This window comes from Bos javanicus, chromosome 15, assembly GCF_032452875.1.
Source record: "Bos javanicus breed banteng chromosome 15, ARS-OSU_banteng_1.0, whole genome shotgun sequence".
NCBI classification, from domain to species: Eukaryota; Metazoa; Chordata; class Mammalia; order Artiodactyla; family Bovidae; genus Bos; species Bos javanicus.
This window is the reverse complement of record NC_083882.1, coordinates 31,366,468-31,388,511: the sequence shown is the minus strand read 5'-3', so window position 1 is coordinate 31,388,511 and position 22,044 is coordinate 31,366,468. Positions and strand designations below refer to the sequence as shown.

The 22,044-nt window shown below is 47.9% G+C and overlaps 1 protein-coding gene and 1 long non-coding RNA gene across 2 annotated transcripts in view; both read right to left on the bottom strand.

Moving 5' to 3' along the window:
* Nucleotides 1–22,044, bottom strand: part of GRIK4 (glutamate ionotropic receptor kainate type subunit 4) — a 501,670-nt gene that overhangs the window by 311,250 nt on the left and 168,376 nt on the right. The window lies entirely within an intron of this gene.
* On the bottom strand, nt 7,399–8,197 carry LOC133261860 (uncharacterized). The gene is made up of 2 exons (XR_009741150.1): nt 8,026–8,197; nt 7,399–7,631 (listed from the first exon to the last, which is right to left on the bottom strand). It is a non-coding gene; the product is annotated as an uncharacterized LOC133261860 (long non-coding RNA).

Here is a 22,044-nt window from a genome sequence, read left to right as displayed (position 1 = left end):
TTGACTGCCCCCACCCCTGTTTAGGCCACTCTTGGAACACATTCTGAAGTTTGGGCCTTCCTGCTCTTAACAGAAGTCAAGGAGGGAGAGTGAATACCAAGAAAGGCAGTAAAAATGATTAAAGGAATCAGAATTCTTGACCTATAAAGGGAGGTTAAAGGAACATAATATGTGGGACTCGGAGAACCAGGACCCGTGAGGACACGATAACTTCCCATAAATCTGTGAGACACAGCCACATAAAAGAAGGGCAAGAATTATCTCAGGAAGCTAGGGACACCATTAAAAGAAGAAATGGCCTGAAACTAGAATAAGAGAAAGTTAAATCTGGGCCTTGGGAACATTGGCTGATGGGGAGGGTGGGGGCCAAGACACCCGGCTTGTTGATGCAAAGTCATCAAAAGAGGAAAGCCACAGGTCCCAGGGTTATTGTCCCCGTTTGGGGAGAAATGGCCACTTTGGGACCCATCTGGGCCACTCGGGAGGTGTTCTGACTCTCCGAGCTGAACCGAGGTTTCTGGGCATCCAGATCCTGACAGGCAGGGCCCTGGCGCTGGCGCTGGGCTGTCTGCTATCTGGGCCCAACCTCACTCTCGAAACAGAGACAGTGCAGCCAGTGCCTGCTGTGGGCTTGGCTCAGGCGACTGGAGCATGAGGCCAGGAAGCCAAGGTCACAAGTTTGAGCCTCATGCGGGCTTTGCCAAGGCTTGCCGTGACAGAATATGGCTGGACAAGTACACAGCTATCTCCACTGGTGCAAATGTGCTCCAGAGCACAAGCTCCTCCCCAAAAGACCATTCCAGAACATGAGCCTCCACAGTACCCACTATGTGTAAGCCGGCCATAAATGTCCAAACACACTCTCAGGAGAGAGCATTTCTACCCAGGACTTCAACACCATACATTAAAGCTGCTCACCTGCCAGGAGGGCAGGGGACATTGGGCTTGCGGGCATCGGGGTTTGGCGTTGGCCTTGGCTGAAGGCAGCTGTACTTCTGCTTTTAGGGTCTGGAGGAATGGAAGGAGCAGGCAGAGCTGACTGTGAACATTTCTACCACCTGTTTGCACAGATCTCTTATCCGCCCATAAATCACTTCTACAGTCCTTCTCAAACCTCACGTAAAATTTATCTTGCTTTTTGCCTGAAATCGACTAAAAAAGAAAAAAAAGCTTTAATTACAATGAGAGACACCAAAAGCAGAACACATGGAAAGCCCATTCAATACTCATTTATTCATTCAATCAATAAATATTTATTGAGCAGCAGGAATGCACCGTGAGGTGTGATGGAGACCACGAGATGAATAAGGCATTCTCCCTACCTTCAAGGAGGTTTCCCTGGTGGGGGCGGGGGCAGTCACCGATAGAGACACAAAAGTTATAAGATAGGCTGAAGGTGATTTATTTTAACAGAGGGGTAGACTATTAAGTAATTCAGAGGAGAAATGAATCATTCTGACAGAGAGGATCAGGGAAGCTTTCAGAGAGGAGGTGACATGTGACCTGGGTCTGGAGTAAAGAGTGGAATTTTATCAGGCAAAGATGGCAGGGAAGGGCATTTCAGGCATGGGGAAGACCATGGACAAAGTCATGGGGGCAGGAAAACACTGGTTGTCTACAGGAACAACCTGTCTATAGTGGCCCAGTAAAGGTAGAGAAAGGGTTTCCCAGCCTGGCCCCCAAGTTTGGGCTCTCAACTACTGTTGTCTCTTCTTAGTGGTAAAGAACCTGCCTGCCAGTGCAGGAGACATAAGAAACTCGAGTTCGATCCCTGGGTCTTGGGTTATATCCCTGGGTCGGGAAGATCCCCTGGAGAATGGCATGGTAACCCACTCCAGTATTTTTGCCTGGAAAATCCCATGAACAGAGGAGCCTAGTGCACTACAGTCCACGGGGTTGCAGAGTCAGACACAGCTGAAGCAACTTGCCACACACACGAAGCCAGGGAACAGGGCTCCAGGGTAGGGTTGGGGAAGGTGTCGATGGTGACAGGGCAGTAGGTTACAGTCATATCACTAAATGGCTTACTGTATCCCAAGGATTTTGTACTTTATTTTATAAAAAAAGAGGAACCCTAAGAAGTTCTTGAGTGGTGAACAACAATGGCCAGGTGTGCGTGTTAGGGAAAAAATATGGTTCAACATATAGGATAGACTCAAGAAGTGAGAGACAGGATGCAAGCAAAAAGCTCTCACCAAGAAAGATGTCATTAAAGATCTGACCAGTGGGACTTCGCTAGTGCTCCAGTGGCTAAGACTCCAAGCTCCCAACGCAGGGGGCCCATGTTCGATCCCTGGTCAGGAAACTAGATCCCACGTGCTGCAACTAAGGATCCCACATGTCGCAACGAAGATCAAAAATCCTGTGTGTCATAACCAAAACCCAGCACAGACAAATCAATAAATCAATATTAAAAACAAATAGATCTGACCATGGAGTGGCAGAAGAAATGAAAACTCCACATTTCTGTAAGATCACATATATGTTGGGGCTTCCCAGGTGGCATGAGTGGTAAAGAACCCGCCTGCCAATGCAGGAGACGTAAGAGATGTGGTTCGATCCCTGGATTGAAGAGATCCGCTGGAGGAAGGCATGGCAACCTGCTCCAGTATTCTTGCCTGGAGAATCCCAGGCACAGAGGAGCCTGGTGTGCTACAGTCTGTGGGGTCACAAAGAGTCGAACACGACTGAAGAGACTTAGCACACACGCATGCGTGTGCCTGTTATCACGGCACTACAGCAGCGCATTTCCTCAACCGGTTCCTTGTGCCTAGAGCGTCCTCCACCCCATCCAGCTGGTTCACTGGAGAGATCCACTCAAGCTTTCCCCTCACCCCTAAACCCTGTCCCTGCTCTGTATTCCTGGTGCAGCCGGGACATTCCTACATCCAATACTACTAGTACTACTATTATTAATTGTTTGGCCACTTGTCAACCTCTACCACCAGACTGAGAGGTCCTGAGGGTTTGGATTTTGGTTCTCCTTATCTCCGTATTCACAGGAGCTGGGCCAGACTAGGCATTCAGAAAGGGTTCGCCCCAGAAGAGATCATCCCTAAGGCATCCTGTGTGTACAATTGCATCTCCTCCTTTCATATCCAGGTACATAAGTACACCCATTTTGGAATTCATGTGGACCAGTGCTATGTCCAGCACCTACCTCTCCAACCCATTCTCACTCTGAGCCCCATCACCCTATTTTCAATGTTTGTTATCCCAACTAGCCTCTCTCAACTCCATTAAAATAGAATGAATTTTTTTCAGCTCTCATGCAGCACTCCATATTAGGTGATCTGGGCTGAAACACAATCTGTTTGCTGGTATCAAAATGCTGCTGCTCACCCAGGGGATTAACACTCTGACAAAAATCATTAGAAACCTGATGGAGTGGTGAGGCCTCCTGAGCTTGCCGAACGCTCATTCCTCAGCCTAATGAATGCCTTCGTCCCAGGCCACAGTTACAACCCATCCATTTCCCTGTCTTCCGGGCCGCCTGGAGACACCCGTAAATGCCTTGGGGAAGGTTCTCCCCCAGCTCGCTAGGCCACCTCCTAAGACCTCCAGCTAAGAACTGCCCATGTAAGCTGCGGCTTTTTTTGTGTAGAGAATAAACATTTGATTTCTACTTCTGAGAGGGAGGGGAGAGTCTGAAGCAGATCAATACTTCCTCTGAGAACAACCAAAAATGCTAGATGAAATGCAAAATGCATTTGTGTTAAAGTCTTGTAGGGGCTTCCCAGGTGGCTCAGTGGGTAAAGAATCCGCCTGCAGTGCAGGAGATGTAGGAGACACAGGTTTGATCATGGGTCAGAAGCTCCCCAGGAGGAGGGCATGCAACGCACCTCAGTATTCTATTCCTGCCTGAAGAATCTCATGGACAGAGGAACCTGGCGAGCAACAGTCCATGGGGTTGCAAAGAGTTGGACACGACTGAAGTGACTGAGCACACACATAACATGCAAGGTCTTATAGACCTGCTGGAGCAAGGATATAACTACCCAGGGGGGAAGGTGAGGAGCGGCAAACTCGTATTCTAGAGTTGCTTCTAACCTGGAAGGATTCAGCATTTTTGAGTGCAGGACAAGAGACTGAGGATATTTTACATAGGCATAGGGCTGCTGCTAGGACACAAAAAAAGCTAGCAAAGCTTCCAACAGTATCAGGACTAGAAAGAGAAAATTAGAGGCATGAGGGGCCTCAAATGCATGGCCAGCTTTCCCCTGGGGTCATTTATGGAATTCTGAAAGCTGAATGTAATAGAAGCAGAAAAAAAAAAAAAACTAAGCAGAAAGTTCTCTATGAAGCAGAGAGTTTTCCTGAAGTATTAACTTACTGAAAAGATAAGACTAGAATCCAGGACCTATCAAAGAAAGGGACCCTGTGAACACACGAGGCTCTCAATTAGTGCTAGCTGTAAAGGAGAGGGACAGATCAGACTAAACCTTATCAAAACACAATCCTGCATGGACTTGGTTCAGTCTTTAGTTGGATTAAGATCACGGGTTGCACTCTGTCTAGCAGAGTAAACCCTCTCTTGAAGATCAGAGCATCTTACAGCCTATACAGTGTCTAGCATTTAATAAAAAAAATGAGGTATACCCAGAGTTAGAACCATACAACCAAAATCCAAGAAGGGGAAAAAACAGACAGTAGAAACAGACCCACAGGTGATCCAGATATCCAAGTTCAAAGAAAAGGACTCTAAATGTGACACTTTTGTTGTTCAAAAAACAGAAAGAAAATTTATATCAATAGAATAGATTAAAATAAAGAATTTCACCAGAAAACTGGAAACTATAAAAAGAATCACCTGGCAATCTTCCAAGTGAATCATAATAAACATTTTAAAGAATGACAGCTTCCTTAATGGAGGAAAAATACAAAAGCTGGATCCCTGACTCTTCCTAGATCTAACTAAGAGAGCCTGGGGAAGTCACTGAACTTCTCTGAGCTGTGGTTTCCACATCTGTCAAACAGTAAAATGAGACCTACTCTATCTACTTCAGGGCATCAAGAATATAAAATTAAATAACATACATGAAAGCTCTTTATAAATCATTATACAAATGTAAGGCATCATTATTATAATAGGCTGGCATCGATTCAAAATACAGAGCTTCTGCTCTATCACCAGAGGTATTTTATGTCAATGACAAATGATTAGCGTGCCCTTGACTAATTAATGACCATATTGTTATAAAGGGGTTTGACCAGAGAAAGCTGAGAGGGATAATAATAAAATAGCCATCTCTCGGTTACATTGGGATTGATTATTCACTTTGTGGATTATCTCTGGACAGCTGAAATCCCAAACTGGCTTCTCCTACTGCTCTACGCAGTTTTGGATCACACCCTTCCGTTTCCCAGATGGTGCACGCTCATGGAATGCAGACTCATTCTGATGTGTGCCTGATGAAACAATCAACAAGGTAAATCTGAAGCAGAAACATCACAATGCCTTCCAAAGCCAACAGCAATAATGTTGGGACAGTTGGTTATTTTGATTCTCCACATCACTGCTCTTCTATTAGCATATGTAATGGAGAGTAATGTCTTGGCTTTCACAGGCAAAGGTGATGCAGTCCATTCACGACCAGTGGGACGTTTGAGCTTCCCTGGCATAAAAGACAGGCACTCTGCAAGCCTTTGGGGGAATAAAACTATTAGAAGGACAGGAACCTGGTCCAAACAGAGCTTTTACTCTTGCAAGAAGATGGCATATGCCTGACCAATTATAACACAAGGTGTTAGTGATTTAAGTATTACAAGAGTAACAGAAATACAGAAATCTATGCAAAAGCTGATTTGGTGTTGAGTTGATCACAGACTTTGGTGCCAAGGTGGCAACAGAATTTGACCTTGAAAGGCAGCAAAACTGGAAATGATCCAAGCAGAGGGAAGATTATGAGCAAAGACACAGCTGAAAAAATGCAGCATGGGTACAACAAATTCCGTTCGATGAAGGTGTCTATCAAGAAGATTTTTTTTTAAAGAATGACATTTATGAAGCATTTCTTATGTGTCATGCATTTTATATACATTTCCCAACTGGTCTCAGAAATGTTCCTCTGAAGTATTCATAGATATTATTCATCTCACTCTAGAGGTAAACTGAGACTCAAAAGTAAATTAATTTATTCAAGATCCATCAGCTGCCAAGTGGACAGCAGGGTTCAGGCTCAGGGTGGCTGAGTTCTAAAGCCCACATACCTGCTGCCTCTGAGAGCGGCATGACTGACCCTCAGCCTGAATGGTGCTATCACACGTGGGGGACCTCCCACACAGAGCTTATGTGGAAGTTGTTCATATCGAGATAGTAATTACAGCCACAAAGTAGACAAGACAGCCCAGAAAGGGTGAAGGGAGAGTCAAGGGATCGGGGAAGAAGAAAAATCAGAAAAAAAAAGATGAAGAAGTAGTTAGGAGTAGAAAAATAGGAAAGGCTGATGGAAACCAAGATCAAGAGAGAGCTTCAAAAAGCAAGAGGTCACCCAAACTGTAACTGCTGCATAGAGGTAAAGGAGGTTGAGAGGATGAAGACCAGGAAAACGCCCTTTGGCTGGCAGTCTTGAAAAGAATGATTTCAATGGAAAGAGAAGTGCATATGTCCAGGTTATGCATGCTGAATAGCTGACCTGACCCAGAGACAGGGACTGCAGCTGGAGCAGAGCTTTCAAAACTTTCCTGATGGCACAAAAGTCATCATCTGGGGGTACATGTTAAAAATATGAATTTCCAGGTGTCATCCTAGTCCCACTAATTGGAATCTCCAGGGAGGAGGGCCTGGGAAGGGCCCCAGAAGGTTCTTAAATCACCAGGACTTAGATTAATGTTTCTTAAACTTTAATGAACATGAGAATCCCTTGGGGGGGTGCCTAACTTGTAGATACTGATTTTGTAGGTGTAGGGTAGAGTTTGAGATTATGCATTTTAACATAATCCCAGGTAATTTCATGTACAGGTGTGAGAGTTGGAACGTAAAGAAGGCTGAGCACTGAAGAACTGATGCTTTCAAACTGCAGTACTGGAGAAGACTCTTGAGAGTCCCTTGGACAGGAAGATCAAAGCAGTCAATCCTAAAGGAAATCAACCCTGAATATTCATTGGAAGGACTGATGCTGAAGCCGAAGCTCCAACACTTTGGCCACCTGATGTGAAGAGCTGACTCAGTAGAAAAGACCCTGATGCTGGGAAAGATTGAGGGCAGAAGGAGAAGTGGGCAACGGAGGATGAGATGGTTGGATGGCATCATCGACTCAATGGACATGAATTTGAGCAAACTCTGGGAGATAGTGAAGGACAGGAAAGCCTGACGTGTTCTAGTCCCTGGGGTCACAAAGAGTTGGGCACAACTGAGCAAGTGAACAGCAACAATAGGTAACTTCAACACTGCAGGCATGAGGATCATTGTCATTTTTAATGACAATGGACTGGACAAAAGCTTACTTATCCCAGAGAGGTAGGTGCCAGCACCTGGTTCTTCTTGGCACCCTTCGCGTTTTACCACCTGCAGACCGTGTTCCTGGCTCCTTCCCACACTCACCAACAGATGGCAGCAGATCTAAATGTCATCTTCCACAGAAGTGCAAGCTCGGAGATTCCATTCCATTCCATCTGCCTTCCTGTACAGCCTAAAAAGCATCCTTCATTCACTAGATCAGATGAGGACAGAGAAGCCTTCCCAGATGACTTGGGTACAGAGTGATCGAGTTCTCCTTCTACTAGTCTCCTGTACCACATCCTGTCTGCACCCTTCATTGGGCACTTAAATGCTTTGTCCTCTTATGGTTATTAAGTTGTCTTACATGGCCATTCATTTTTCCACCTGTGTTAGTACTGTCTCCACCAGCCCTTGGAGGTCAGGAATCAAATAGAATCCTTTTTCTTCTTAACCTTGACTTACAGTTGTTTGTTCATAATATTGAGTATGAATGAGAGAATGTATCAGTCATTAATTAAATCAGATGTACATTCTATTTGTTCCACTTTTCTTTCTCCCAGAAAAAGGGGGGAAAAAAGGCTTACCAGAAAGTGTTAATGGTCTAGAAAAGTTTTGCACTTATTTGCAAAGTCTGTGTTCATGATTTATCCCTTAAGAATCTTCTAACACATCACCAGGGGAAACTATTCCTAGCCTGGCACATGAACACTCAGGACTAGTGTTTATCAAGAGCAGGGTGTGAGGTCACAATGGCTTCATGTGGTGGCAGCTGGTCTACCAAGAGACATGCTGGCCTTTCAAAACCATTCTCCCATTTTCTATGGCTAGTGTACCATCATTGGCCAATATGCCCCACAGATATAAAATTCAGTTTTCCAGGGACTTCCCTGGTTGTCCAGTAGCTAAGACTCCGAGTTCCTGATTCAGGCGGCCCGGGTTCAATCCCTGGTCAGGGAACTAGTTCCCACATGCCGCAATTAAAGATCCTGCATGCTGCAACTAAGACCCACCACAGCCAAATATATATATATATATTTTTTTTTTTAATTTAAGTTTTCCATTCTTTCTTAACAGTTAAAATATTTCAGCTGGTTAAGTCTTGTAGGTACTTCAATCATGTCATTTATTGTGGATTCACTAGACTATGCCTACTTTGCAAAATGGTATCTTTCTTTTTTGAGCAAACATTTTAGGCTGCTCAGTCCTAAAACTCTCCACACTGTTCTCTCCCTAGAAGATGGCCTGATCTCATGGGTGGGGATAACACTTACATGATCCCCCTATTACCTGTCTGTCCAAGACCTCTCTTCTGAGATCCACTATCTTATAACCATTTGACTGCCTGACATGCTGACTTGAATATCTTACAATTCCTGATCTCCCCTACCCCCCCAATCCCAAGGCTGCTCCTATTCCACTCTTCCCCTTCTTAATACATAACACCTCTGGATACTGAGCTGGTCAAGCTGGAAACTTGGTCATTCCTAACCCTCCAATCAACCTCCACATCTACCTACTACCAAGACTGGTCAATTCAACTTCAGATAGATCCATTTACTTCTCACCATCCCCACAGTCACCACCTAATATAAGCCAACATCATCTCTGGCCTAGGTTATTAAAACCCAAATCATTTTCTGAGCTTTCAAAAGAGTTTTGAGCATTCATCTGTACCCTCAACAATTTACAGAGTACCCTCTCTGTGCTAGTCAATACTCTCAGAAGAGCACAGCAAGTTCACAGCCACAAAGAGACTTCCTTTGTGGCTCAGACAGTAAAGAATCCATCTGCCAGTGCAAGAGACCCAGGTTCGAGCCCTGGGTAGGGAAGATCCCCTGGAGAAGGAAATGGCAACCCAGTCCAGTATTCTTGTCTGGAAAATTCCACGGACAGATAAGACTGGCGGGCTATAGTCCATGGGGTCGCAAAGAATCGGATACAACTAAGCATGCCCAGATGATGATAAGTCATAAGCAAACCTGTTACAATACAGGTGTTCATAAGGCAAGATGACCTAGGAGAGTGTGAACAGTAAAAGGAGGGAGAGACGGTGCCAGGGCACACTTCCTGGGGAACGTGACATTTAAACTGGGTTTTAGAGAATGAGTCTGGATTCATCAGCCAGACACATGGACAAAATTCTTCTGAGTATGGTGACAGGTAAAGTATGACATGTTTAGGGGGTTTTCGGCAGAACAGAGTTAAGAGGGTAGATGGAGATGTGACTGGTGAGATGGGCAGGGACTAGATCACATGGGATGCTGTTATGGGCCAAACCGGGTTCCCCTAAAATCCGTATGTTGAAACCTAATCCTCTGTACCTCAGATTGTAACTGTATTTCATGATACATCTTTTAAAGAGACCACTGAGTTACAGCGAGGTCATGAGGGCAGGTCTTAATTCAATCTGACTAGTGTCCTGGCAAGAAAAGGAAATATGAACACACAGAGAGACCCCAGAAGGGCATGTGCAGAGAGGAAACGCCACGTGAGAAAAGGATGAGAAGGTGGTTATTTGCAAGTCAAGGAGAATGGCCTCAGGAGAAACCATGCCTGGCCAGCACCTTGACCTTGGATTTCCATCCTCCAGAACAGTGAGAAAATAATTATCTGTTGTTTAAGCCACTCAGTATTTTGGTACAGAAACCCTAGCAAATGAATATGCACTCGAGTTTGAACCTGGAGGTAACAAGTGACTGGGGAAGGGTTTAAGCAGGGACAACACTCTTCATCCAGGACTTCCCTGGTGGTCCAGTGGTTAAGAACTCATCTGCCAACGCAGGAGACAGGGGTTTGATCCCTGGTTTGGGAAGATCCCGCATGCCGCAGGGCATCTAAACCCATATGCCATAGCAACTGAGCCCTGGCTCTAGAGCCAGTGTTTCACAACAAGAGAAACCACCTCAATGAGAAGAGAATAGTCCCTTGCTCACTGCAACTAGAGAAAACCTGCCTACAGCAACGAAGCCCCAGCACAGCCAAAAATATTTTTTTTTTTTAAAGGAAAGACTATATTCATCTATCTCTCACTCCCCATAAGCAACGTGGACGCTGTGTCGGGAGCTAGTAGTACAGCTCAAAGAAGGCTTATCTACAGAAATGACACTTTACATAGAGATGAAAGAAATGGAGAGGAGGTCAAATTACAGTCTAGACAAAGTATGTGTGAGGCCCTAAGACAGGAAGGCGGGGGCCACATTCAAGAAACTGACCTTAGGCCAGTGTGCGCAGAGCTGGGCGAGACAGGAGAAAAGCTCTAAGAGATGCGGATGAAGGGGTCAAGGCCAGATCATGCAGGGCTTCACATGCCTCATAAGCAAGCATGTCTCTTCTCTGGAGAATTCTCCTGGGGGCCCAGGCCGACTCCCTGATGGGGATGGAAGCTGAGGCCATGGCCACCTTCCCTTCCACTGAGCAGCTGGGGGAAGCCCTCCCCGCCGTCCGTCTGGCTGCCCATCGACTGCCAAGGTGACACCACCAAATGCATTTCTTCCCAGCCAGGGCTCAGGGAGACACAGGATTTGCATTTCAATTTGACTTCTTTCCGATGATTCCAGCCAAAGCTTGGAAATCACTCCCCCTGTCATTCTCTCACCGGTTCTGTTTTCCTTGTTTCCTCCCTCCACCCCACTGAGGGCTCTTTTTTTCCTTGACATCCTGCTCTTCGATGCAGAGAAAAGTCATCCTTAACAGCAGTTTTATTGCCCGGTGATATTAACACAATGAAGGAAATCACTGCTAATTTTTATGAATTATCTCATCATCTGCAACTAATTAACAGCTGCTGAAAGAGCAGGCATCCTGCCTCCCCTCGGAGACCCTTTACCTTGAGCATGCTTCCTAACAGCCCTACCCTTGCAGTCAAGGAGGGTCCTCTGCTGGAGATGAGCACTTCCCCTCCAGCAGCCCCCCTCCTCCATGCCCCACCCCCAGCCCCAACTCTGCACTTTCCAGCTTGCCCCAGCGAGGGGAGGCAGCAGTGGGGGGCTGACCAGTTATGCTCAGCCATCGCTGGGCCGCCTGTGATGCAATAATTTAAGCTAGCTGGAAACTTTATTAAAATCCAATCTAAGTGGGCCGCTGCTGCCCTGTTCTCATTACCCCCCTCTCCAAAATCAGGCCTTGGCCCCTGTGCCTCGCTGAATGTGTCCATAAAACTCAGTGAACAGGCAGCCAACAGCTAAATGGCACTTAATCAGGGGATAATCTAGACCCAGGTGGACGGTAAATACTGAGCGGGGCAGAAGGGAAACAACGGAGGAGGTGGAGGCACACTCGCATATGCTGCAGCCTCCAGAGAGAGGAGCTGCCCAGAGACAGAGCCCTGGGCGGGACAGCGCGGGGAACCATGGCCGGAGAAACGGGAGCCCAGAGCGGCAACGTGATCCTGGAGCATCCCACAGCTCGCAGGGCTGGGGCTCACTCTCCCCACAGGCTTCCGGCCTGAGCCCCACTTCTCCAAGCACAGTCCTGCCCCCACCTGTATCCTCCCCATCCCTCTCTACTCTTCCTCCAACCACATCCCTTCCTGAGCCTATCTAAGGAGCCTCTCTTCAAGCGCCCTTGCATCTGGCCAAACCCCAGGCAGCCGCTGGTGATGTCTGCAGAGATGAAGGGAAGGGCACCGAGGGATGGAGTGAAAGGGCTGGAGGCCGGTCCACCCTACTGTGGGGCAGAGCCTCCCCAGGTGAGAGTCGGGCATCAGAGTCATGCCGGGCAGGGGGCCCCTGTGATGCCAGCCCGAGCACACAGTCCTCCTTCTAAAGGTCAAATGCTCCAACGGAGTGCCTGCTAGAATTGAAAAGGCCAGAGACTGCATGTCGAGTTATGGGGAGAGGAGAGGTGCAGGGAGGATGCTCCCGGTCCGAGTCTCTTTCTACTCCTTTCTAAATTCTGAGACACTCAGCTGGCCAACACCTCCACTCCCACCAGAATGTTCCAGGCTCCTTGCTGTTCTGTCTCAGGATGAGTAACTTAGCTCATGTAGTCCCATTTCCTGCCCCAGGGTCCCCATTTTCAAAGTCACAGGGTATACAGTCCCAAGGGGCACAAACACCTTCTTCATGGCAGCCGGGGGTAAGACTTGAGTCATTCATTCATTCATTCCACCAATGTTTACTGAACACCTGCTATGAGCAAGGCTGAGAGGGGCGGTCTTGGCCTCCAGGGAAACCAACGCCTGAACAACTCTCATCTCTATGTGACATGAGCCGAAGGCTGGGGTGGAACTGGCCGCCCGCAGTGCACAGTGGAGCAGGGAAGGGCAGACAGCCCTGTTATGGAGAAGGAAAGTACAGTCATGGAAATTTTCTTAGAAGAAGAGCGAGGTTTTGAAGAAAATTCTGCAGGGGGAGTCAAGGTGAGGAGATAAGTAGATAAAGCAGATGGAGCAAAGGCCCAGGGATGAGAGACGCAGAGGTGCTCCGGGGCCCCAGTGTGTCTGGAGGGCAGGATGCCTGATGGCAAGTGTTCACGGGTCAGGGATGGAAATGGGGGCGTGATGATGAAGGCTGGGGCTGTCTGTATGGTCTGCAGCCCACCTGCGAAGGCTTCAGGTGCCCCGGAAAGGCACTTCTTGAGCCTCCCCCCATTAAAGCCCTCCTTAGATGTTGGGGGCGGGGGCGTGGAGATGCTACGGCTTCCGATCCTTGGGCACCAGGGCCCAGAAGTGCCCTGGCCCCCACCACCTCCACCTTCAGATGCCCTGGCGGCCTCACCCTGAGGCTTGGGCAAGGAAGCAGAGGAAGCTTTACTGAACATCTTGAACCTCCCACTTCCTGCCCAAACCCAGTGGTCCACTCCAGGTGGTCCCCCGTGGCCCTGGGCACAGCATGCCCTGGAGACTGCTGGCAATGCATCCTAAGCACCCCAGGAGAGCACAGGGGAAGTCAACAACTCCAGTCTCTGTACTCTTTCCAGGCCTCAGGGACACGATTTCCATTCTCTTCATGGACTGTTTACTCAAAAAGTTAAGCTTAGGCAAAAGAGGGAACTTCCCCCATGGCTCAGCAGGTAAAGAATCCGCCTGCAAAGCAGGAGACACAGGAGACGTGGATTTGATTCCTGGATTGGGAAGATCCCCTGGAGGAGGAAATGGCAACCCACTCCAATATTCTTGCCTAAAAAACCCATGGACAGAGGAGCCTGGCAGGATATAGTCCAAAGGATCGCAAAGGGTTGGACATGACTGAGGGACTGAGCACATATGCAAGTAAAGAGGAGAGAACACTGGTTTTGAAGTAGGGCAGGGCAGTAATAATGAGTGTATGCTCTCCAGAGGCAGACAGGGTGTGGGTTTGAATGCTGGTTCCAGCCTCATACCAGCTGCGTGATCCTGGGTAACTTATTTACTCTCTGAGCCTCAGCTTTCTCATCTGTAAAATGGACATGATGGCAGAATTAAGTGATTTTGAACAGCATAGTCCCTGATACATAACCAAATATTTAATAATGTTATTATTATTTTAAGGCTAGATATTTCTGACTCCAAAAGTCCCAACTCTTACTCTCTTACTTTACACTCTTCTTTCCCTTTTAGAGTGTCCTCTCCAACTCTCATCTCCACTCCCTCTATTTCAAAGGATTGTTCACCCTTTAAAAAAAAATATTCCTGGGACTTCCTGTAGTACAGTGGTGAAGACTCAGTGATTCCACTGCAGGGGGTGTGGGTTTGATCCCTGGTCAGGGAACCAAGATGCTGCATCCTATGCAATGTGGACAATAATAATAATAATTTAAAAACACTCCTGGCAGAGCCTGTCACCTGGTCACCAGTCAAGCCACCTTCACTCTCCTTCCCCTGGGGCACTGTGCTGATCTTACAAGGCAGGGACCCTCTGGGCCCCTCTCCTTGGCACCTTCCTGGGAGAGAAGCACCAGATACATTTAACAGGGCAGGATAAATAGCAATAATAATATATGTTCAGCCATTAGCCACATAAGTAATCAAAGATCACTGCCATATGATTCCTGGTTAAACATCATTTGGAATCTAATAAATAGGCGGCTATAAATAAAGGCAACGAGCAGATTCGTCCCCTCCGAGCAGCACAGCCTCTGCTCTTATTTTTAGCCTAAAGGTGCCTTCAGCGCTACTCGTGTGGTTCAATTTTAAGTTAATTTCTCTCTCTCCAATGTCTGCAAAGGAAACCTGCAAGGGCAGGAGGGGGCAACGAGGGGGGCTCAGGCTTGGCGTCTGCCTTCTGCTTCTCTAAAGAAATTAAGGAACTTCCATCTGCCAATGCAGGGTAGACGGGTTCAATCCCTGGTCTGGGAAGAATTCACATGCCCTGGGGCAACTGAGCTCGGGTACCGCAAACTCCTGAGCCTATGTGCCGCAACTACCGAAGCCCTCTGAGCCTACAGCCCGTGCTCCACAGCACAAGAAGCCACTGCAGTGAGAGAGTACACCCCTGCCTGCCGCAAACAAAGAAAGCTGCACATGGGAATGAAGACCCAGTGCAGCCAAAAAGAGAGAGAGAGAGAAAGAAATCCAAGTGGCCTAGGGGTCTTGGGTAGACCTCCTTCATGGTCACCTTCTTCCCACTCCTCCCAGGGGTTCCTCGAAGGGAGTACAGTGGGTGCAAGAATGAGAAGCACCTAGTGTGACAGACAGAGCACAGGTTTGGGGCCAAAGAAGTCTGGGTTCAAATCCAGGGTCTTCTATGTTCCGCATGGGGGACCTCAATCCCTCCAAGCCTTGGATTCTATACCTGTAGAATCTGTAAGACCAGGCATCATCCAACCCACCTCTGAAGACTGTTGCAAAACCTAAATTATATAATTTATAGTCAGTGATGGGCACATATTAGATGCTCAGTGCACATGAATGTCATTCCAGCCCCTGGATACAGTCCTTGAAAGTGATGGGCCGCCGTCCTTTCATTAGATGGAAACATGTGACATGTCAAGAAGGCAAAAAGCCCAAAGTGCCGACAACCATTGCTTAACTCTGGAACTAGCCCGTTAGCACTCAAGGCCTTTCTGCTTTATGCTACCCTGGAGTTCCTTCATGTCTGAGTCTTGCCTTTTCATATTAGAACCTTAACAACAAAATACCCTGTTCCCAGTATTTCCCACAGAGCCTCAGCCCACTGCAGGGCACTATCAGCGTTAAATAAGGACCAAGAGAAACAAGCTGGATCAGCCTTAAAGCCCAGGTTTCCTAACTCCTGACCCATGGCAGTATCTTCTAATATCACATGCTTTCCTAAAACACCAGAGGATCTGTCCCTTTCTGGAAGGATGACAAGCAGAGTAAGAGAAAGTCTGCTGAGACTCTGGGGGAACATAATTCTTTCCTGGCCCCATGGCAGGAAATAAACACATCACTCCAAGCCAAGCCCAGCAGAGCCCACGTGACGCGGCCTCAGATAACACTCTACTTGGAGGTTACTCCTTTGGAACCCTGACACGTTAAATCACCGTGATGAAGAGCTTCCCGTGACACAGTCCCTTTGTGACTCTCTCTCTCTCCTGTGGCACAGTCTCAGTGACACTCATGTGGCTGTCCTGCCGGGTTCCCTCTGCCCATTGAGGAAACGCATCCACTTCAGGGCTCTGGGCTGTCTGGTTCTCATGCAGAATGGTTGACCATAACAGGAGTCAGGCAATAGGGTCACGGGTTGGCCTGGGGCCAGTTTCCAAGCACAAGTGTGGTCCCCTGCACACAGCTCTGCTCATGAGAAAGCTTTCAAGAGGTTCAGGCTCCTATCTTGGAAGCTATCCAAACAGAAGAACAGAATAATGGCCCCCAAATATGTCCATGTCCTAATCCCCAGAGTCTCCCACCGTGTTACTTTCCAGGGCAGAACAGACTCTGCAGATGTCATTAAGGTTCCAGACCTTGAGATGGGGAGATTATCCTGGATCATCTCAGCATGCTCAGTATAATCTGGTGAGTTCTTAAAATTGGAGAACATTTCCTTGGCTGAGGTCAGAGAGCTGTGATGTGAGAATGAAGTGACCCAGAACTTTGAGAATGGAAGAAGGGGGCCATGAGCCAAGGCATGCAGCACTCGGGAAGCTGGGAACAGGCTCTGCTGACAGCCAGTAATAAAACAAGAACCTTGATTTTGTGACTGCAAGGAATTGAATTCTGCCAACAATCAAAATGAGCAGGAAATGAATTCTCCCCTAGAGCCTCCAAGAAGGATCACAGTCCTGCTGACATCTTAGTTTTAGCTCAGCCTGACTTCTGACCATAAATTAATACACTTGTCTGGATTGAGCCACTGAGTTTGTGGTAATTTGTGATGGCAGCAGGAGAAAGCTATAGTAATAATAACTATGGTAGAACTACTTTTAATAACTACTATTTATTGAACTACTAACTATCAGGCACTGTGCTATCCATTTTGGATACATTATCATACATAAATCTCAGTATATAGGGTGTATATAACTACCCCATTATCTAGTAGAAACCAGAGGCTAAATAATTTGCCCAAGGTCACACGCTAATTCAATTTCAAGTTTGTATGTCAATAAAGCCCAATTCCATTTAACAGCCCTGCAATGCCACCCAGAATTACGCCTGCCATAATGTTGGGCAAACTACTGTTTTTTTAAAGAAACAAAAGAAAGGGAATTAATATTGTCTAAATATTACTAGATGCTACAAACCATGGATGGTACATATGATATTACATATCTCTTTTCATTTAATATGATAACCTCCTCCTATGGGAAAGCATTATCTCCAGCTTACAGATGGGAAACTGAGCATGAAAAAGGTTGAATAATTTGCCTAAAGGAACATGGTTAGTAACAGAGAGTCACACCCATGGATTTTTAATTCGAGGCTGCCTTGTCCATGATGCTGAGGATATGAAGACGTGAATGTGAACCCCAAGCTCCCCAAGATGAACATACTTATGACTTCATGGTAAGACAGGCACTGAATCAAGATCCAAAATGAAGCCCGCCAAGCTGTCATCACAAGCCGACAGCAACAGCCCCCTGCCCACCCCCCAGGAGCGGTCCTGCCCAGAGGCCAGTATTACTCTCTGGTAGATAATTCCTGGGCTTCCCTTGTGGCTCAGCTGGTAAGATAATTCCTGGGCAGACAAGGAAGAAGTTGACTAAATATAGGGAGTGCTCCAACGGGGGTGAATCCACAGATACTTATATTGACTTACATGCTATTTCATCTCCACCAACTCCACTCATTTCCATTTTAAATTCCTTTAGCACTCAAGGTTTCCCAACTGGCTCTAAAAGGGAAATTGACATTAAAGGTAAAGGTCCCTTTATGTTCAGAAACCCCAAAGGCTCCAGGAAGAGCAGGGAGTGTCCCCACGATGGCCTTCAGAAAGCTCCCTGCTTCCCTGTCCGCTGGCCTGGGGCTTCCTGATGGCTGCCCAGAGGTGCAGGGCCACCCACCGCCACTATGCTCCGCCACAGGCTGGGGTTGGTGCCTTTCTGGCAAGCCCTTAGCAGAGCTTCCTGTGGAGGTCCCCAGGGCTATCTACCTCCCTCTCCTGTCATCTCGGGGAAAATCCCTGTTCTTTCATCTGTGAGCTGAAAGCTCAAAGTCTCATGTTGTTAGATCCCTGGCACTGGGGGAAATTTATGAGTGTTGCCAGCAAAGTGGCATTCCCTCCCCTGCCTGTGTCACTGCCTGCTTGAAAGACCATGTTCTATAAAGGACGGAAAAGCACATCTTGGAAGAAACCACAGGGGTGACACAACTTGGGGAACCTCCCAGCACTTGCCTCCTTAACACAGATATCTTCAGACACAGGGCAACGTGCCGCCAGCTTTCAAAGAGCATCGGCTCTGGGGTCAAGAGCAAAGCCAGCCTGAGAGGAGCCGGGGCGGGGGAGGGGGCACGCCTCGCACAGACATAGGTGGAGACCTAGATGGGCTTTTTTTTTTTTTTTAACTGAAACACTGGTCAGTGCTTGGGTCTGACCAGGGGCTCTGAACCTGGAGACCAGACCCCATCAGGCTGGAGCACATGTGGGTGGTGGACAGGGAGTAGATGAGGGGAGTGCCTGTCTCTGATTTGGAGACCACATCCCACCTGGAAAGGAGAAAAGAGAAAACCCATATTCAGAGGGCAGTGACCAGCATGATGAGTAGAATCCAGATATTGAAACGGAAGCAACCATCAGAGGCACTCATGATGAATCTTTGAAAGAAAGGAGCTGCTGGGGGCTGTGAAATGACAGGGCTTCAGATCTGAGAGACGCCGTCGGCGGGAAGAGCACTAGGCCTGCTCTGTCAGCTCCTGAGAGACAGGCAGAGCTCACAGAGACAGACTGTGGCTCAACAGATAGGAAAACTGATCATCAGAGCTCTTCAAAAGTGGAATGGGTTACCCTGGGGTTCCCTGGCCACCATCAAGATTCTGTGACTCTGAGGACAAGCAGACAGGCTGGGTCCAGCACTGGAATAATCTGTGGCAGACAAAAGGCAGGTACCCTGGTCAAAACTGGCAGCTTCAGGAAAGAGCTGGGAGCGGGTGGCTGGATCCTAGCTGGGAGGCTGGGTCCCGATTCAGGTCCCCAGACTCTAGGAAGACTGAGGCAAGCAAGGCCTGGCCACAGTCCCTGGGGGAAGCTCAGACACAGTCAAAATATGAGAGTGAGGTTTCAGAATTGATGACGAGACAGAAACTTGAGCCCTGCAGCAGCTGCACAGCTGGGAGAGGACTCTTAGTCAACAGCTCAGTGTTTGGATCTGAGGGACAAAGTAGGACCAGCAGCCAAGATTGGTTTTGATGCTGAGTCATTAACCTGCTGGCTTGGACTTCCTCAGTGGGATGGAGATTGGCCCCGGGACTTACGGTTTGCTGCAGGGGTCAGAGAACGGGGGGACAGGAAGCCAGCAGGGTCACTGCACTGTCCTTGTTTAGAGGAATGCTTGTTTAGAAGTGCTTTGCGAGTGGGACCATCTGCCTTCCAACAGCTTTCAAATTTGAAGCTCCTCAGGGACCTCCCTCAGGTCTGCATTGCTCACTCATTCAGTAGACATTTAGTGAGCACCTTCTGTGTACCCTGGAGGAGGAAACGGCAACCCACTTCAGTATTCTTGCCTGGAAAATTCCACGGACAGAGAAGCCTGGTGGGCTACAGTTCATGGGGTCGCAAAGAGTCGGACAAGATTGATGAGCTAGGCAAGCTTCTGTGTACCAGGCACTGCCTTATATGCCAGGGAAACAGCAGAGAACAGAACAAAGGGCTTCAGTTGATGGGAAGATGCATAATAAACAGATAGGACCCAGTTTCTCAGATGGTGACAAGTGCTATTAAAAAAAAAAAAAAAGCAAGGAAGAGAGAGAAAGAGAAATGGTGGGCAGGGCATGACCTATAGGAAATGAGAGCACGAACCACATGCACACATCTAGGTGAAGATTATCCTAGGCAGAGAGGAAGCCAAGGAAGCCAGGGGGTGGAGGCTGGTATGGAGTGAGCAAGAGACAGAGGGTAAGGAATGAGGGGGAAAAGTAACAGAACAAGGGGGCAGATCGTGGAGGATACCAAGGGAGGGACCCCAGAAGGACTCTTTCTTTTCCTCTGATTTGAGATGAGAAGGCATTGAAGGAGCTGAGCAGAGGGCTGACATGATCCAGCTTATATTTTAAAAGAATCATCCTTGCTGCCATCCCGAGAAACAAAAGTGACAGGGCAAGAGAGAAGCAGAGAAAGCAGAAGGAAAGCTTTGCAGTGATCCAGGGAGACTACTATCTTGGAACAGGAAAGCCACAGCAGAGGTGGCCAGAAGGGGCTGGGTTCTGGAAGGTGCAGCAGACAGGATCTGCTGAAGGGGAGCATATGGGATATCAGAGAAAGATGGAATCAGGCATGACTCCAAGGGTTGGGACCTAAGTCCAAAGAGATAGGATGCCATCACCATATATGAAATGGAGGAGATGGTATGAGAAGCAGGCTTGAAGGGGAACATCCACAGCTCAAGTTTGGACACATCGAGTTTGAGTTTCTCTTAGACCTCCAAGAGGGGATGTGGAGTAGGCATATAAGTCTGAAGTTATGGGGAGACGTCAGAATTGGAGATGACATTGCAGAGTTGTAGCATCAAAAGCTGCTGGATGAGATCACTAGGCAGTGGGTGGAAAGAGAAGAGGTCTAAGGACAGAACCCTGGGGCACATATGTATTCAGAGGTTGGAGACAGGAGAAGGAAATAGCAAAAGAGACTGGGAGCTAGTGAGGGAGGGTAAGAACCAAGAAGGAGTGTGACCCAGAAGCCAAGAGAAAGAAGCGTTTCCAGGAAGAGGGAGTGAATGCTGCAGGTGAAATGAGTCCTGGAGACAGGGGATTGGATGAGGCCATGGAGGCACCGTGGGTGGGAGTGAAAATCTGATGGGAGAGAGTCCTAAGGATTAGGTAAGAGAGGAGAAGAAATGGAGACAGCTTTGCATGAGAATTCTTTTGCAGTTTCTCTGCAATGGGAAGAAGAGAAATGGAGTTTCGCTGAAGAAGGATGTGGGGCTAAGGGAGGTTTTTAAGATGGGCAATCACTCAGATCCCCTAGACAGTAGTGGGGACCATTACCTCAGGGGAAAATGCCCACGACACTGGAAAGGTAAAGAAGATAGAATCCAGCCTCTCAGGACGCTCTTAAGTTTGTGGGACAGATGGAATTCAAATAAGGTTTTTAAAATGTTTGCGAAACAGGCAGGGTGGACCAATGTCATCAGTGCAAGGCATGCGTGATGCGGTCAGCATGCATACCTCTTGCGCTCTAAGAATTCTAGAAGAGCTTCCCAAACTGGGTGCACATTCTTGGCTCTTAGAAATACCTGAATTTAAAGCAGGATTTAGGAAAGGGGAAGGAAGATACAGCACTTGATGGAGGAGTGGAGAAGGATGCTCCAGGCAGGGGAAGGTCAAGAGATGGACACAGGGTGGCCTAACAGGGCCATTCCCAGTAACAGGCATCTCTTTCCAGCACTTAATACATGCCTGACACTTTTCTAAGTGCTCTGTAGGTAGTGGTAGTAGTAGTTTAGTCACTAAGTCGTGTCCAACTCTTGCAATCCCATGGACTGTAGCCCACCAGGCTCCTGTCCATGGGATTTCCCAGGCAACAATACTGGGTTGTCAATTCCTTCTCCAGGGGATCTTCCTGCATCTCCTGCATTGCGGGTGGGTTCTTTACCAACTGAGCCACCAGGGAACTCATTGAATTCTCATAAACATATGAGGAAGCAACTACTGTCATCCATGCCATACTGAAGAAATTGAAGCACCAAGAAACTGAGTTGTCTCCCAAAGTCACACAACTAGTAAACGGTGGTGCTCACATCCAAACCCAGGTTAGAGCCCAGGATCCAGCATCCAGCTCTACTTTATGCTGGAGGCTTCCCAGGCCAACCCCAGTGCCATGTGGAACACAGCAGGCTCCATGGTGTCCAGTGAGCTTGGAATGGCCATGGAAGGCACCCGGTGAGTCAGGAGAGAGCAGGCTGAGGGGGGAGGGAAATACGTAAGAGACCCTCTCAAGGGCTGCATCAGGTGTTCACCCACCCCAGTTAGGTTGGCTTTCCTCCTGAATCTAGCATGGTGGCGACGCCTCCTGGCCGGGGTTTGGATAAGGTCCCCCTTCATCACCCATCTGCTGAGGCCGGACTCGATG